The sequence below is a fragment of the Aedes albopictus genome, chromosome 2 (genome assembly GCF_035046485.1).
Source record: "Aedes albopictus strain Foshan chromosome 2, AalbF5, whole genome shotgun sequence".
NCBI classification, from domain to species: Eukaryota; Metazoa; Arthropoda; class Insecta; order Diptera; family Culicidae; genus Aedes; species Aedes albopictus.
The window spans coordinates 510,123,496-510,142,555 of NC_085137.1; the positions used below are offsets into that span (position 1 = coordinate 510,123,496).

At 36.8% G+C, this 19,060-nt stretch overlaps 1 protein-coding gene across 1 annotated transcript in view; it reads left to right on the top strand.

Annotated features, from left to right (window-relative positions):
* The window catches only part of LOC109404744 (igLON family member 5-like), a 289,833-nt gene that overhangs the window by 240,361 nt on the left and 30,412 nt on the right, over window positions 1-19,060 (top strand). The gene's annotated exons all lie outside the window — the stretch shown is intronic.

Below are 19,060 nucleotides of genomic sequence, written 5' to 3' on the forward strand. Positions count from 1 at the left end.
AACTGATGATAAGGCACCTCCTGGAACATGGCTGAAAGGTCGAGTAATCAGTGTTAGAATGGCTAAAGATGGACAAGTAAGATCTGCTGAAATTAAAACATCTAAAGGTATTTATGAAAGACCAGCCGTCAAAGTGGCAGTTTTAGATGTTCGGAAAATTCAAAAGCCAAAGCCATCTTTAGAAACAAATGATGATTTATTTCAACAAACTCAAAACTTTCAAGGAAGTCATGACACAATTCCACTTTCAGAACCGAAGAAACTAGATTCACCAGATTTAATCCCGAATCAAGATGATCATGAAGAAATGTGCAATCTACGTTCGAATAAAACCATAAGAACAAAAAATCCTAGTAGCTTCATATCGTTTATGTTGCTTGTATACATGTTTACATTAATCTTTGGTTTCGAAACTAGAGGATTGATAGCATTTGATTGTGCCAACCCAGAGGTAAACATGACAAGTTACTCGCTTCTTGATGTAGCTTCTTGTATTCCTCAGAAAAGTAATTTGAGTTCAACAGAAATAACAATACAGGTTTTACAAAGGAATGTAAAAAGTTTAACTAAAGTTCTTCAATGTAAGGTAATAATTCGAAGGTCCATAAGACATTGTGGAGCATTTTCGCATACTTCAGATTATCAGTATGGATATTCTTACATCGTCAAAGAGTTCAATTCAGAAGAATGTACAAAGGTACACGCTTTAGGAATTGTATCGCTGACTCATGACAGACAAATTAATGAGCTGAAGTTAAATTCCACTACAAGGGGTGAAACGCTTATTGTAGGTAGCGTGACTGGAAATTCATGCAACGGAGGCACATATAGTACACCATTCTATACATGGACTGGGGCACTAGTTTATTATGAGTACGAGATTGCTCTATACGACTATATTGCAAATATTGACCTTGAAAATGATCAGATATATTTGAAAAATGGTTTAATGTGTTCGTATTCAATTGGAACATGTCTAGATTCCGAAGAAGGTTATTTGACCTGGAATGTAGACTTGAATCAGTCCTGTGAAACAACTGAATTTGAAGTAATTTATGAAGGACTTGTCAATAAAACTACAAGTTTAGAGGGTAATATAAAGCAAACTCATTCAGTGGTTTACAGCACTATTTCAGAAAAGCAAGTATTTTCGATCAAAACACGAGAAGATACTCGCATTTGTGGTTACAACGGATTTACTACTGATCATCCTAGAATTTTAATAATTGAAACAGAGAGTATTAGATCTCCATTTACACGAAAAGCAAACAGTGGAAAAAATTTGGATTTGTTTACTTATTTTAATTCCAAAATTACTCTTGTAGAAAGTTATATTGGTCAATCTTTAAATGATATTTACAATATGGTTATGGCTGAAATGTGTAAGTTAGATAAAGTTCTTTTAGAAACTAAGCTTACACTGGCTAGGCTTAACCCGAATGAATTCGTCAGCAGCATAATGAAGAGAAATGGTTACACAGCAGTAGTCGCTGGCGAAGTTTTGCACGTTTTGGAGTGTAAACCTGTTTACATTACACCAAGATTTACTGAGCAATGTTATCAAGAAATTCCCGTTTTTTACAATAATGTGTCAATGTTTTTAGCTCCAGTTACACGCGTTTTACAAACATTAGGAACAGAAATAGAGTGTACTCCTCTACTTCCTGCCAAATTCAAATTTGGGAGCAGATGGTACACCACAGATGGAAGATTACGAGAAACCACTGCGCCAAGTAAACTATCAACTGATATTGTTACCAGCTGGTCATACACGCCATTGCCAAACTTAATGGAGAGTGGGGTTTATGATTCCAACAGTTTGGTCAAAATGAGGAACATGATATATGAACAAGGCGAAAGACGTGTAGCATCTTCTGTAGTTTATAAAATTTTAGCTGGACAAAATCCTAATACTCAAGGCTTTAGATTTGATGCTTTATTATCTGAGAAAATAATTGATGGTGCAATACATAAGTACTGGAACAAAGTGTTGTCTTGGAGCACATGGTTGGGAAACACTACGTCAACATTCATCGGTATTTACCTATTCGCTCGAGGTTTAAAATTTATTGTTGATACAATCATACATAGTCAGATATTATATGACATCTATGGTTTCAGTTGGAAACTAATAGCATCATTCTGGGACTCATTAACTAATTTTTTGTCGCATAAAAACATTAGAAGGGAGACGGTAAACAAAATGGAAAATAATAGATGTTCAGAAGAGAATCAACAACCAAACAATGAAACAGAAGAAACAGAAATGAACCTGTATAGAGGAAATGTGTATCCAAAATTCAACACAAATGTCTAGTCCTAAGTAAAAAGACAATATTAATATCATTTCATATAATAAGTAATAAATCGCTTATCGACAATTATTATTGTAAATCTAGTAGATTTACGGGGTCCGGAATGTAACGAACGCGAATCAATCAATTTGCATTTCAAACTCAAGTTGTCATTTTCCTTAAGTTATACAGCGCACCGCATGGCATATTGTTAGTTGCAATATGCGCATAGTTGATAATTCTCTGCTACCCAAGACAATTACGTCATAAACTAATCTTCTACGAAGGACCAAGAAAGAGACCCATAAATTGTAATGAAAATAGTGACGCACCGATAGTGGCGGCGATAACAAAGTAGAGATAATAAGAAAGGGACCCAAAAGATAATGAGTCAAATCAGGTAGAATGTATTGTACATTCATTCATATATATAAGGCTTAGCATTAGTAATAAAGTTAGTTCTAGACCACAGTTCTACAGTGTATGTTTTCTACATCCGAAAACCGTAAAGCTCCGGTGTCACAGTGTCGTTCATAATGTGAATTAGATGAAATGCTCGCGTGTTTTGAATAGAGAAAATTTTGTGTTCAGATAAGTTAAGTTTGAAAGTGTACGCACCCGGCATATGGTCTGGCGATGACAAATTGTGTGAGTTGTAGTTACTGTTTGAATGTTTCTATAGTGATAGCAGTGTCGCAGCGGATTCCTGAATCAACGAATTGTAGGATCGACATCGTACTACAAAGCTACTCAGTAAATGGGTGAGACCTTTCCAATTTACATTATGTATCATCCAATATGACACATTTACATATATTTCAACCATATTGACCATATATAATCTGGAGCGTTTGGTACGGTATGTCCACGCATCCTTCCTCCCCTGTAGATTCAAGAATTACTTCGACGAAAGAACAATCATTCAAAACTCGAGGTACTTCAAAGAATCATCTTTGCGGTAAATACAACGCAGTAGGCCTGGCCGCTTTGACGCTTGTGTCATATCTTTGATATGCTGCAAGCCTCAATATTGACAAGAAAAGTAATCGGGCATGATCTAACCCGATTACTTTCCAGGATGCTTTCTCGTACTGGCTGCGTTTGTATTAGATTAGATTAGATTAGACTAAGGTGGTGTAAATTCAAAGAGCAGAAATTTTATGCGTTCAGTGCAGGACAAGCCTGCTTGCAGCATTTGAATGCAAAGTGCGTTTAATCGATAAATTGTGAGATAAGTTTGTGAAAAATGTATCACTTGTTTTGGTGGGATTCGATCCCACGACTACGTATCGCTAGTCCGGCGCTTTAACCAAGTAAGCCACACAGAACGCACTCTACTGCAGTTGGTCGGTCGTGCGTCTGACCGCGTTGAGTACTCAACGCATACTGAGCTTTCACCTATCAGATGGTTGATGACGAAGTATGCTTTAATATCAACCTTCTCAAACCAATACGCTCAACAAGTGTTTGTAGGCCACGAGAGTGCGAAAGATTGACATCCAAAAGTCGAAGCGGAGATAAAGTTGTGAAAGACAGACCCGGTTAGTATGACGCTTCGAATGCAGTTTGACGTTCTATTCCTCAGAATCGTGGCTTGTTCTGTGGCTTTGTTGGTTAAAACGCCGGACTATCGAAACGGAGTCGTGGATTCGAATCCATATAGCCGGAAAAAGGCATTAATATCTATACGTAATATTTTCTTTACCTCACGTCAGGCGTTTTAACAAGCCTAATGGGCCATTCTTCATGATTATTAGTTTAAAAAATATACGCTTCATACATTCAATCAGTCAAATGCTATTGAAATGTGTACAGAACCGCTTGATGTTTGGTTATTTACTGTTTGCTTTCAATGAATGCAAATACTTTTCAAGGATTGTGATGTTAGAACTGTTAGAATTAGGTTTATGCGAATGAAATGTTTAGGACATTGTAAAAGAGTCTGTGGTGCTCATGACGAATTTCGCACCAACTCGTCTTCGGGGTTGGCAGCACCCCCTCAGAATGTTATGAAATTTTGTAGGTTTCAAGACTTTACCTTTTCAAGCAACTTTGCGTATTTTGTTTTTTTCAAAATTAACCTAGACTAACATTTAAAAAGAGTCAAAGTTCTTTAACCGTTTTTTTTTCACAAAAAATAACTCGAATATGATAAGATGTACAAAAAAGTGATGTATGGGTGACATTTAGAGAATTGTCCAAGCTTTCATGAAAAAATATTTTAAAAATTCTAAACACATTTTTACACGCTAAAAAATATATTTTTAAAATTAAAAGCTTGTTTTGAAATTTTTTTCCAAGAAAGTCAATATTGTTGCCTAACTTTCCTCCATACATCACAAGATGGGCACTTTTAAGGAAAAAAGTTTTTCTAATAAAAACTTTTTCATGTTAGTTTTTTTAGCGTGTTGCGCATTAGCCGTTTTTTTTCACAAAAAAATATAACTCGAATATGATAAGTTGTACAAAAAAGTGATGTATGGGAGACTTTAAGGGAATTGTCCAAGCTTTCAAGAAAACATATTTAAAAAATATAAAAAAATGTTTTACACGCTAAAAAATATCTTTTCAAAATTAAAAGTTAATTTACAGAAAAAGCCCACTTTTTTATGTTTTGAATTTTTTTTCCCGAGAAAGACAATATAGTTGCCTAACTTTCCTCCATACATCACAAGATGGGCACTTTTAAGGAAAAAAATTTTTTCTAAAAAAAACTTTTTCATTTTATTTTTTTTTTTTTTTGCGTGTTGTGCATTAACTCGTACAGTAATGTATCCAGAATCCTAATGACAATCCATTAAAACTTAATGGGCTCAACTACTTTTTTAATATCTTAACGTGCTTGACATTGAAATGATTCTCTCTCGTACGGTGTTGCAACATTCTCGCCCATGCTGCGTTCTTCTCGTTTTTCAACTGTTCACATTCTTCTCGTTTTTCAACTGTTCACATTCGCCGTCGTACCATTTTTTTTAGTGAGTTTTTGGAGGCAAAGTGTACAGGCCGCGTTTTCATTCGGTCGTCGTCGTCTATTTGACTGTGCTCATCTTCGTGATTTTGGAGGCAAAGTGAAGAGGCCATTTTTTTCATTTGGGCCTGCCGCGTCGTCGTCGTCGCAGATTTGGCTGTGCTCATCTTCGTACGGGGCGGTTTAGAGTGATTTTTGAGGCAAAGTGAAAAAGACGCTTTTTTTATTCGGACCGGCTGCGTCGTCGTCGTCCTCAATTTGACTGTCCACATCGTCGTACCCGTGTGTAGGTGTAGCGGTTCAGTGTGATTTCGGAGAAGAGGTCAGTTAGTGGAAGATGCTGTAGCACATACGCACTGGACACTTCGAAGGATGTTTATTAGTGAGCTCTTTCCATTTTATCATAATAATAATAATAATAATAATTAATGCTAAAGGATTTATACAATTCCGCTCTGGTTTTTGTGTATCTAACAAATATTGAAAAGTTCGTCACGTCATGTGTCGGCGTTAGTACCCAATGCACAATCAGTTAATAATAAATATGTTTCTTTCATTTTTTGCATTTACACAAAAATTTGAATGGTTTGTCATCTTCGGTGTCGACATTTGTAATGTTTTAGTCAAAATGAATAAATGTTTTGACTCAATAGTAAAGGTTGCATGAGAGTCCGTCTTGGTTCGTCGTTGCATCGCGTCGTCGTCATGTGTGCGTACTCATCTTCGTACGAGGCGGTTTAGTGTGTTTTTGGAGGCAAAGGTAGTGCCGCTTTTTTCATTCGGATCGGGCGCGTTGTCGTCGACAATTTGAATGTGCACATCGTCGTACCCGTGTGTTGTTGTAGCAGTTCAGTGTAATTTCGAGGCCAGTTAGTGGAAGATGCTGCAGCTCTGGTTTTTGTGTATTTATCTAACAAATATTGAAAAGTTCGTCACGTCATGTGTCGGCGCTAGTTCCAAATGCACATTTAGTTGATAATAAATAATTTCTTTTAATTGTTTGCATGAACACAAAAATTTGAATGGTTCGTCATCTTGGTGTCGACATTTGTAAATTGTAATATTTGAGTCCAAATGAATGAATGTTTTGACTCAAATAAAGGTTGCATGAATTTCTGGAAAAAGAGAGGGTCGGTAAAAGATAGACGGCGAAACATGCGGTAAGATCTTTCTGATTTATTTATCACGTGTTATTTGGTTAATACTTGTGAATTGATCGCGTTCAGTATTGTCTCGCGCGGAAACGCAAACTACAGATGCGTCGGTGTTTAGCATTGTGTTCTCCTTAGTTGCGAATGAATAACTTATGTAGGGTGAGTTTTGAGGCACAAAAGATTGCGTTCGTCGTCCAAGGTTTAGAAGGGTATTTCTTCGCGAGCGCATTATTCATCGCGAATCAAAACATTACACTCGTTTACCACGACAAAATCCTCAACACATCTCCATTTCCCCTGTCCAAACTCCTAGTGATTTCTCGTAGTAACGCAGAGAATTCCTCGGTTATTGGCCTAAGCGAGAATCACGTCATCACTTCCTTCCCTATCCTCAATTGACCTGCAATCGGACGCGGCCGGCGCTGGTATTGCTTATTGAAAAGTATTGGGATTCCAGCATTTACACAATGAAGAGAAAGCTAATCCCAAGCATCACCTGTTGGTTCTTTGTGTAAATGCAGTTGTCCTTGCAATAACAGAGGAGCAACCGCGGGCGGTCAATCATGCTCATGCTCATAATATTAGCTTTAATTAATTTTTATTCTGTGATAATATTTTATTGTACTTGTTTTAACGTGTTATTTGTGTGAAAAGATGTGGGTTTTTATGCCTGATTGAGGCTTTTCCCAGCCACACTTCATTAAGACCCGAGTAGGTCAGATGAAGATATATAATAAATAAATAAATAAATCCTATGGATATTTTTCAATAGTTTTTTGTGCAGATGATAAAAAGAAGGAACATCTCTCTGTTGTCAACGACTTTGATAGTTTTTAATATTATTTCTGTTAGATAGCAATAGCCAATTTTTGCCGTTTCAGTGCGCGTTAATATTTTAGTCAGCAATTTTAGTTATAATTTTTGTTATTTTAACACCTAACCGGCGAATTTTATAACTCATTCTGTTCTGAAAAATCTTTGAAATAAATAACTTAATCGGTTATAATTTTGTTATGCCTTTCTGATCGGGAACCGGGGTCAAATTGATCTTCGGAACGAAATTGATCACACGTTGTTCGGTTAGGTTTAGCATATTTTAAATAACTTCCTTTCAAGTATCGTGCAGTTGGGAACCGACACTAAACGATATTTGCTTGGAAACAATTTGAAGCATGTTTTCTCCAACGGAAAATCGTCTGATCAATTCCGACCCGGAGATCAAATTGGCCCCGGTTTACAGTACTTCTTAGAAGGCTAAAGAGCAATCTCTATCAAGCTGCTTAGCCCATAAAGTATCCTATTATACGAACACCGCTTCTGGAAACTCTCGTCGTCGCGTGGATCGCTGTTCTCGAAGGACGTTGAAAAATAGTTAAAGTTGACTAAAATATTAACGCGCACTGAAACGGCAAGAATTAGCAATAGCCAATATCTCACAGAAATAATATTGAAAACTATCAAAGTCTTTGACAACAGTGAGATGTTCCTTCTTTTTATCATCTGCACAAAAAACTATTGAAAAATATCCATAGGATTGCCAGTTATTCAACAAAAACAGATTTTTTTATTGCTCCACCCATACAAAGTGTTAGGCGATTTTGATCAAGTTTATTGCTAATTTCTAATTTTTAATTGAGCGATAATATAGCTGCCGTTAAAGTTTTACTTTACTGCACATTGTTTATTACTCTTCGATCTTACAACAAAGCAATGCGGACATGACATATTCCAGTCCCCCTTGTAGACTTTCATCGAAACAAAAAAAATACAAAATGTTTGAGAATGGTAGACTATGGTCAGAACTGACATCCACTCGCTTTCCTAAGTCTACGTGGTTTATGAGTGACACCTCATAATTATTTTATCGATATTGCAATACACTTCACTCGACGCAACGATTCTGGTGTGGGCCTCTTCCGCTGCTGTATTTTTCCGATACTGAAGGAGTAGTCGGTATCATGTGAAAAGAAATTTCTTTGTGAATATTGTCAATTAAAGAAAATATGTCACTAGAAAGATTTCAGGGCTGGTTGTCATGCGGCGTTTCAGATAGATTTTGTACTTTCATGGAGGAGAGGGGGTGGTCAGAGGTGTCTCAACTCAAGGCAGTTCAAAGTTTTGAGAATGTCCAAAGGCTCTTCAATAAGCTTCTGTGAACTTCAATGGAGTTTCTGAGGAGGTTCAGAGGCCTTTCAAGGTATTTCAAGAGGCATCAGAGGGGTTTTAGTGAGCTTCACAGGCTCTTATATGAGTTGCATTATGAATCATAATGCAACTCATTTTTATAGTGAGGGAAAATAGGCCCTAGTGACATAAAACTCAATATTATAGTGCCAAGTTGCAAAAAAAAATAATTCCATGTTTAACCTTCCGTAACTCGCGTGGTTAACTACCTGCGTCAGCACCATGCTAATGCTGAGTAAAAAAAGCGAGATTTTTTCAACGTGTTGTACAAAATACAACAGCGCGATCGCTCGAGGGTTAATGGCTTGCAGTCAAAAAAGCCCAAAACGATTTTTTTGCCCTATTAATTGATCTATAGCTCAAAATTGTGACGTGCTGGAACAAATCTGAGCCAGAATTCGGATTCAGCGACCCAAAATCTGTCAGAGACATATAACTTTGCTCTTGAGACAGACCAATAGTTAGTTTTTGTTACGCTGTGTAATCAGCTGCAAGTTTTAAAGTGTCATGCCATTCAATTAAAGATTTTTTTTTTACCACACTTAACAGCTGCACTTAGCAGTTTCCTACAAAAGCAACTAGCTGACGATGCATCTCATGAATCAAATTTACATCCCCGGTGTAACTTTCGGAGCAATAAATTAGGTTCCGCGGTGGGGATTTCCCACAGACCAACAACGCCGCACAAAACTCTTCACCGAAAATAAGTGTGCGGGAAAAATGATCTAACCACCACCGCGCCACACCACAACGAGTGGAGAACTCAATTTTCCGCCCGGGCTGAAAAACGTCTTCATCGCTGCATGTCTTCCGCTGGCGGAGAATTCCAGCGCGTACCAGCATGAAACAGTCATTCAGTCACTACTGACTGGCTGGCACTGTGCTCGCTCAGTATGTGCAGCGCACCGCGCGTGGTAGTAGTTTGCTTTTGGGGATGCCAGTCTGCAGGAGCTCCGAAGGATGAAATTTGCCTTCTTCTCCGGCTCACGTCTGCGGTACGTGATCGAGCTTTGCGGACGATTTGTCTTACTCATGTTACTTTTTCTCCACGCGTCCGTCCGTCGCTCGGTAGGTACTCACCTAGAGTTCTTCCGAGTCTGACGACTTGTTTCACTCGTTAGGCAAGAACTAGAGTTTAGGAATTCTGTTTAACATGCAAAGCTTTCCGACAAAACAAGGCTTCGCCGCCTGGCCTTGTCGGTAGAAAATTTTCATAAATCAATAATTAAGCAATGGAATTTCAAATCCTCTTTTTCCTCCCCCAACGAAATATTTGATACTAGTTCGTTTTCTTTTGTTTCGCTACTGACTGCGAACAATGAACTGGGTCACCCAGGATCAGGGAGTGCTTGAGGAAATTCATTATGCTGTTACAAAAATGCCCCCAACAGCACCCCACTCACCATGAATCATAATAGGGGAGAGTGTTTCAGAATACATTAATGAGCTAAAATTTGCCCAGATGTTTTTTTTTACATTTTAATTCAATTTTCCGGAATAGTTTTCCAAGATATTGCTTTAACCAATATGTATGGCTTAGTGTTAAAAAAAATAAATAATGAAATTTGTGTTTTTTTTTTAAATCAATAATTTTGCGGCAAATTTGTAATATCTTACAGCTTACTCATCAATGCAATGTTTGGACACATGACCGGTAAAAATATGATTCACGTGAATTATAATATACTAAAATGCTATTAGTTCAATCATACGGATGATGAAACAAATCTAAGACAGTAAAGCCCCTAGGGGCTGTCCATAAACCACGTGGTCATTTTTTGGGACTTTTCAAACCAACCCCCCCCCCCCCACGGTTGGTCATTAGTCCATACAATTTTTTTTATTTGTCCGTACAAAATAGCCATTGGCCGAACCCCCCCCCCCCCCCCCCCCTCATGACCATGTGGTTTATGGACAGCCCCCTAACCAGTTGAGCTGATTCATGGAGACGCTGGGTTGTTTATTTTTGTTTTATATCTAGACAAAGCAGTCAAATAGTGTGCTTTATAAGATGGTGCATTGTTGTTTCGACTTCTGTGAAAATGTCCGTAAAATCATGGAAATCCAACGTGTGTGTTACATTCATTGTTAATCACAACATTTTCTGAAGCAATACCTTCTTGGTGGTTCCGGAGAGACGTAGGGTTTGGCGACCATAGGAATGTGTTTTAGTGGGTCGAGGAAAGAGTAGTCCTGGCTTCTACCGGCACTGTAGAAGACGGCCTCATCCCCACACTACCCTAACCTTCCTGTTAGGGTGTCTGATGAGCAGATTTATCCCCCTATGGTTTAGAAGGAAAAAAAAAAACAACATGTTCGTTTCACAGCACTCTCCCCTACAGAGAATCTCATGAATAAAGCCGACTGGAAGCTGCTCTAATGACTTGAAGAGGTAAACAAAAGTGCTGCTGTGCCAGTTGTGCTTTCCATTCATCGCACGGCTTCTGACGATGACGATGACGACGTTATTCTCCAGCGACAAAACAACAATAACTCACTAACTAGAGAGGGAGACCGACCGTGTGCGCACGGTGGCTTATCAGCCGTTTTCCAGGGTTCTGAGTTCAGGCTCACGATGCGATGGCGGCGTTGTTGTGGTGGTGCTCCAAAGCTTAGGCTTGGCAATTGGGAGTTGTTGTTGTTTGTTAGTACAAGATGGGTTCGCTGTGTCGCCCAGAACATCAACACAATAGGCTTCGAATGTTGTTGTTTTCTTGTGAAGTAGTAAGTTCTGTGCAAGTTTTACAACATTGTATAGAGGAGACGAAGCTAGGCGGAGCTCTGGAGATCCCATAATTGAAAGTAATTCCTTATTAATTTACTGGGTTCATCAGAACAGAAGAGTGGATAAGAAAAGAGTGGATAAGAAAAGAAGCAGCCAACGCTAGTAATAAGTCGGAAGAAGTTGGCACTTTCAGTCTTGAAAATTAAACGATTTTATTCTATTCTGCCCGACGTTTCGGCCATGGGATGTGGCCTTTTTTCAAGGGAATAATTGGTCTATTTTCCCTTGAAAAAGGCCACATTCCATGGCCGAAACATCGGGCAGAATAGAATAGCATCGTTTAATTTTCAAGACTGAGAGCGCCAACTTTATCTGATCAACATATTTCCAGTCGAAGAACAAAAAAAGCTAGTGATAAGAACTGAGATACCACCATAAACTCCTGCTGTGATTCTTTCAAGGATTCCTACAGGGATTACTTCGGAAATATTCTTGGAATGGTCTTGGTAATTTCTGTTGAAAATCACTTGGAGATTTATTTTGGGAATTCTCTCTTGCTCCACGAATACTGATGAGATTTATTCTCAAATTTGTGATAGAATCGACCAAGAAGTTTTGCTGGGATTCCGTAGACAATACCTGATAGTAATCCTTCTAGAATTATTGAAGTACTCCCAAAAGTAATACCAGGAAAAATCCAAGCTGGAAATGCTTGAGAATCCCCAGCAGGAATAACTGGGGAAATACTAGTAAGAATATCAGCTGATAATCTTAGATGTATTCCTAAAAGAATTCTTGAAGACATCTCTGGAGGAATCGCTAAAAGAATTTCTATAGAAATCCTTAGTAAAATGTGGAATCTCAACAAGAATGTTAAGTCTTAAAAGGAATCCCAAGAGGCATTTTTGTAGGAATTCCAAGAAGATTCCTACAAGGATTTATGTACGACTGCCTCCAGGAATGCGTGATGGGATTTTCAAGAGGTTATTGCTGAAACATCTGAAGAAAAACTTTCCAGGATTTTCTCCTGGGGGGTTCACATGAAATTCCTCTAAGAATTCTTCCCCCAGGAATTCTTTCTCCAAGAATTTCTTCATGAATTCCTCCATGGATTTTGCCAAAAAATCCCGCAATAATTTCTCCAATGATTTCTTCACGGGTGTCCAGACATTAGGCCGAAAGCCATTCAACCGGATATCATCAGACTAAATGCCGTTTGGCAAAATCATAATCAAAAGAATTTAGAGGAACTTTTTGGGATTCTAACTGCCAAATTTTCTTTCTTTCTTCATAAACTATTCTTTCTAGTTTCACCATTCAGGGACTAGTTTGCAGAGAAACTGCATATAATTTATCGGATTTCATCTTCTTTAAATCATAGGTTGTATACTGACGTATCGAATATTGGCATGATTACTCATTTTTCGGCCAAATGACACGGAACCAGATTCATCCAAGATTTTTTTTAGCATTGTCACAACTAATTCTTTCTTGGATTCTTCCAGCGATTCCAGCTATAATTAAGTAATGAATTTCTCGAGAATGTCAATATTCTCACTCAGACTCTTTAGGAATTGAGATTATTTTTGAAGCTAATGCTCGATATTATTTAAGGAATCACTGCTAGGATTGTTGTAGCCGGTTCTGGCAGAAATCCCCCAGGATTTTTTCTAGGTTTTTCATCCAATATTTGCAGGGCCCATATAGCAAAATCTGTAATAGCGCGTATATCCAACATGACCATGGTAAGGTGACGCACAGTGGGAAAAAATAGGTATAAAACGCGAATAAATTCAATATCTCTGTTCGGAGTGGACCGATTTGAATGAATTTTTGACACGAACTGTAAAAATCTCTATAGTTTCAGATAAGGATGGTGCCATTCGCCGCACGATGCTGGAAATCAGTGTATTGAGCTCGTTTTACCCCACTCTCTCTCTCTCACACACTTTTTTGAGAAAACCATCATTTATTTCGGATTGGCGTGCAAAATAAATGACCTATTTAACTCGTATTTATGTAAAAACTTCCATAGTATCGGAAATTTGATATAGAATTTGTCCGGCTCTTATCGATTACGTTCCACTCCGAGCGAAGATGATGTGAAATTTCAAAGAAAAAGGGGATATCGGGGTAACTCGAACATATTCCAATTTTTAGGGCTGTGCGGTGAGTCAAACCAGCTCCATTCGATGCTATGGAAGTTTTTACACAAACACGAATTAAATAAATTGTTTATTTTGCATTCCAGGATTTTTCTAAAAAGGTGAAAAAAGAGAGAATGGGGTAAAACAGGCCCAATACTCTGATTTCCAGCATCGTGCGGCAAATGAAACCTTCCTTATCTGAAACTATAGAGATTTTTGCAGTTTTTGTCAAAAAATCATTCAAATCCATCCACTCCGAGCAGAGATATTGAATTTATTCGCGTTTTATACCTATTTTTTCCCATTGTGTGACGGTTCGGTCTAGGAACTTTTCGTGTAGGAAATTTCCTTGACTTCCTTGCCATTGGCAGAGGAAGCTCTCAGTTTAAAACTGTGGAAGTGCTCAAAGAACACTAAGCTGATCAGCATGTTTTATCCCAGTGGGGACATTACCCCAAGAATAAGAACCTGTTGAAAATTCTCCATGAATTTCAGGATGACTGTCAAGAGTAATAATTGGGGATAATCCTGCTGAAACTGCTTAAGAAATTTCAGCAAAAATTCCCCAAGAAATTTTAGTACGATTTCCTAATGGAATGCCAGCAGTAATTGATGGAATAAGAAGAGCAGTTCCTAGAGGAATCCTTCGAGAAATCTCGGAAGAAATTATAGTAGCAATTTCTGGGAGGGCTTCAAGAATAAGGCTCTCTTGAGAAATCACAGGAAGAAATCCTGGAGGTAACATCTTATACGATTACTGGTTGTCTGGGAAGGCTCTCTTGAACAATCACAGGAAGAAATCCTGGAGGAGACCAATAGGAATTGCAAAAGAAAACATTGAGATTGAGAATTTATTCATGAAACTTTTCCAGGAATTTCAAATGATATTCTGCCAGAAATTTCTGCTGGGATTTCTCCATGGATTGCTTCTCAAATTGATCCGGTGATGTTTTCATGGATTTCTTCAAAGTTTCCACAAAAAATTCCTTTCGGAATAGCTTCAGCAATTCTGTCTAGGACTCTTTCATGAACTACTGTCAAGATATATCCAAGCATTATTGCTGACATTTGTCAATGCCTAGCGACTTTCGAGCAGGAATTGCTTCAAAAAGCCGCCCATGATTTCCTGTAGTATTCCCTTTACAATTGCCTGGAGAAATCCCATCAGCATTTCTGAAACAATTTTAACAGAAATTCTTAAAGGAATCTTAATATGATTTCTTTATAATAACGAGGAGAAATCCTTCAGAGGAGTTCTGAAAAAATTCTGTGTTTCACTGCGTGAGTTTCTGGAGGAATCCTTAGAGAAAAAACTTTAGGGATTTTTGGTTGAATCCCACCAAGAATAGTTGGAGGAATCCAGTACTGTCATGGTAATATCAGAGCTGGTTACTCAAGTTTTCCAAATTTCAATGCTAGTATACTCCCACGGAAATGACTTCGCTTTAACGCCTTATTAAGAACTGGGAGGAATTCTATCGACTTAGGGAAGCTGGCAGTGATATGTTATCGGCGTAGCAGTCTCTTTTGGAAATTGAACACTAGTTTGTTTTAATGTCCGGCGTATCGATGTATTTAACATCTTTTTCAAGGATTCTAAAGTTGATTATCTATACAATCTTCTAAATTATAATAGTTACCGGCACAAAACACTTATTCTTAACACTTACTACAATATTATCCTTTCTTCGTCGCGAAAATTATTTATTCAACTGTCGTTTCGGTCCTATTTTTACTAACTAATGTCACATGCTAGTACGTTCTCAAGTTTGGGTATTGATTGTCGGGTTACGATCTTCTTCGGGTGGCTTTTGATTTCTAAAAGAGACTGCTACGCCGATAAAATTTCACTGCTAATTGAAAACTATTCTGGAAAAATCCATTCTGACTGGAATTCTTCTTAAAATTCCTAGAAAATTCTCCAGGATTGCCACCAGAGATTCTGTCGAGTATTTTTTTGAGGATTTATCAAAAAAGTCTGGAATGTTTACAAAAAAAAACTCGCAGGATTTCTTAGAATTTTTTATCGAGAATTCCTCTGAAAACAATTCTCAGTATACCTTCAAAATGCAGCCTTGTCCATAGTTTTTTTTTTGAAAACTTCTCCAGAGATTCCTCCCAGGGATTCTCTCGGGTATTTCCACAGGATTTTTCATTGGTACTTCTTCAAGAGATTCTCAAGAAATTTCCCAAAAAATAATCTTGAAACTGGTCCGCGGGTTTCTTCCAAAATTCCATTTCTAAAGAGATACTATAGTAAATTCATTCAAGGATTGCTACATAAGTACAATCTTGTATTATTGCTTGTATTCCTTCCTGTAGGAAATATTGTCCTTCCTGTAGGAAATATTGTCAGATATTTTTTCCAAAGTTTTTTTTTTGTGATTTCTCCGCTTTTTCTTGGTTTTTGACAGATCTCCTAACGTATCTTCGACGAACGCAATTCCAGGAGTAATTTTAATAAAGATTTGGAGATTCTATCAGAAATTTCTTTAGGGGTTTCCTTACGAAATTTATTTTTTTTTTCAATAATATTTTAGGAATTATTTAAGAAATTTCCAAGAAATTCAATAGTTTTTCCCGAGGTTCGTTTATTATTATTATTAATCGGTATTAATCAATTTATTCATGAAATTTCTAGAGCACTTATTTGGAAATTTCTCTAGAATACTATGGGGACATTCTTCTGGAAGTTCCGCTATGGGTTTCTGCAATTGTTCTTTTGGATACTCCTCCTGGCATTGCTTGAGATTTATTAAGATCTTCCTTCGAAATATTTCCTTTCCAGAATAAATTTCAAAAGATTTTCTCAACAACTACTGCAAAAATTACTCCAGTCCAGAACCTATTCCTTAGCATTTTCCATGAAATTTTTAAAGAAATGTTTCTTTGAATACCTGCAGAGGGTTTTCCATTTAACCCTGGTGTCGTTTCAAAGATTTTTTCAAAAAATCATTTTTCAATATCTTTAGTAGTTCTCTGAAGAATTCCTCCAGGATTTTTTTTTATTGTTTTTACAAGGTTTACTTCAGAAATATCTCCCGGTTTAAGGATTTTCGTTTACAAATCCCTTTAGAAATTGCAATCGAAATTCTTTCAGAGCTCTTCCAAGAAATTCACTCAAGGATATCTTACAGAATTTCACCAGTACCTATGTCTGCAATTTTTGGAGACATTTCGTACAGATTCTTTCAGAATGTTCTCTAAGGACTTTTCCAAGAAACTTCCTAGTGGTTTTTCAAGCACGTTTTCCATGGAATTACTTCCAGACTTCCTGTTTTTTTCAGAAAATAAAAAGAAAGTTTCATAAGATGTTGCTTCAGATATTTTCCTTGCTATTATCCTAGGCATTCATGCAGGAATTGCTCATAGGATAACTTCAGATATTGTTTTAGGAATTTTTGTGTGGAAATTTCCAAAAAAAAAATCAAGATTTTTATGTAGGATTTTCCATAGGTATCGCCAAGAGTTTTTTTAAGTATTCTTTGAAATTCCTTCAGGGATTCTTTAAATATTTTTTCAGTATTTTATGTGCAATTCCCGGAACAACTTTTGAAAATCTCTGAAAGCGTATCTGAAAAAAGTCTGCAAGGATCTGTAAAGATATTCCAGGAGATCTAATCGATCCGCAAGAAAAATTAAAAAAAAAAAACATTCCATTCTGGATTTTTATCAGAAATCACGGAAGAAATTCTTGAAGAAACACTGGGATGTATTTCCGAAGCAATCCCTGTAGGATTTGTAATGACATTATCAGAAGAGTATGTCGAAAATTTCTTGCAGAACTTTTAAAGAAATATCTTGCTAAAATTCCTGAAGAAATCTCTAAAATGTTGAAGAAGTGTCTGGAAATAAAACTTTATCCCTGAGTAAGAAACCCTGATCAGGAAGGCGGACTATCCCCTGAAGTGTCAGCTTGAACTTCTTATTCTATAACCATACGTTCATAAAATAAGTGTATACACTTCAGCAGAATTCCACACTCTGGTGCAAGGATTTTTGGTTGTGAAGAAATCTTCGATAAAATCGTGATTTTTTTTTAAAGAAATCCCAGGAGGAATTTATTCAAAAGTTCCTGGAGAAACTTCGCGGTAAATTCTTGGTGGAATTCCCATATAAAAATATTGAGGAATTAATAAAAAAAAGTTCCTAAGGAAATCCTTTAATAAATTGTTTAAAGTATTCTTCTTGACATCTAAGGACAAATTTCAGAAAAAATCCTGAAAACTTTTTTAAAAAAAAATGTTTAAATACGAAATCAAAAAACATTTTCCGCTAAGAGAAAAAAAATCAGGAGATACCCGAATTCTTCCTCTAAATGGTATGATAATCGATTTGGAAAATATTGCTTCACTATTTAGTAAAAAATCAAAAACTAAAGAATGAGGAAATGCATCCAGTTTCATCTTACTAATAACTCAAATTACTTTGCCACCGATTGTTCAAGAAATAAATTAAAAATATGTCCCAGGAATTTCTACGAAAATTGGTTTAAAAATACATCAAAAATTTTTTCTAGGGGTCTTTACAGATGTGGTATTCAGGTTTTTTTTTCAGAAATTTGTTCATGATTCCTTGACGAATACTTTTATAAATTCATTGCATGAATTCTCCAGAAATTTCACTCTAAACTCCTCAATTTTTCTATCTAGGAATTCCTCCAAGAATTTACCACGAAGTTTCTCCAGGAACTCATTAAGAAATTCCTCTTTGGATTTCTTTAAGAATTTCACGAACATTTCATTCCATATTTCTCCAGAGATTCATTTAAAAGTACATACTTCCTAAGATTTCTACAGGGATTTTACTAAAGATTTTTGCACTATCAAAAAAATCAAAAACCAAAAAATGAAGAATTGCATCCAGTTTCGCCGGATAAGCTTATGGGATAGTACTTCAAGAAATAGCTGGGAGAAATTCTGCGGGAATCTCTGTGTGAACTCTGGCAAGAATCTCTGGATATATTTCTGCTTCAATCACTGAAAGTAATGGCAAGAATCTCTGGATGATTTTCTGGATGAATACCAGAAGAAAATTCTGGTTCGATTCATGTGGGATTACTCAATGAAATCCCGAGAATAATTCCTGAACACACGTCTGTTGGAATTCCTAAAAACAATACCTGATGGAATTTCTTGATGAATTTCAAGAAAATTTTCTGAAGAGACCAATGGAAGAATTAAAAAAAAAATTGAAGAAATCTCTACAGAAAATTCTTGAGGAATACCAGGAAAAATTTCCGATGATTTTTTTTAACGACTTATAGAACCCATAGACCCATAGAAATCCACCCGAAAGTCCTGTCATTTTTTTAAGGAATTTCTGTAAGAATGTCTAAAAAAAATAGCTGCAAGAGTTTTTGTAGGAAACCTTGATTGATTTTAAGACTGAATCCCTGGAGTAACTTCCGTAGGAATCCATGGAAAAATGTTGGATCAAATCCTTGGACTTGAAATCCTTGGACAAATTATGAAGGATTCTCAAAAGGATTTTTTTAAGAAATTTCGAGGAGAATTTCCGAACAAATTCCTGGAAAAGTTTCAGAAGTAGTCTTTGAAAAAATTTCTAAAGGAATATTTGATTTTCTA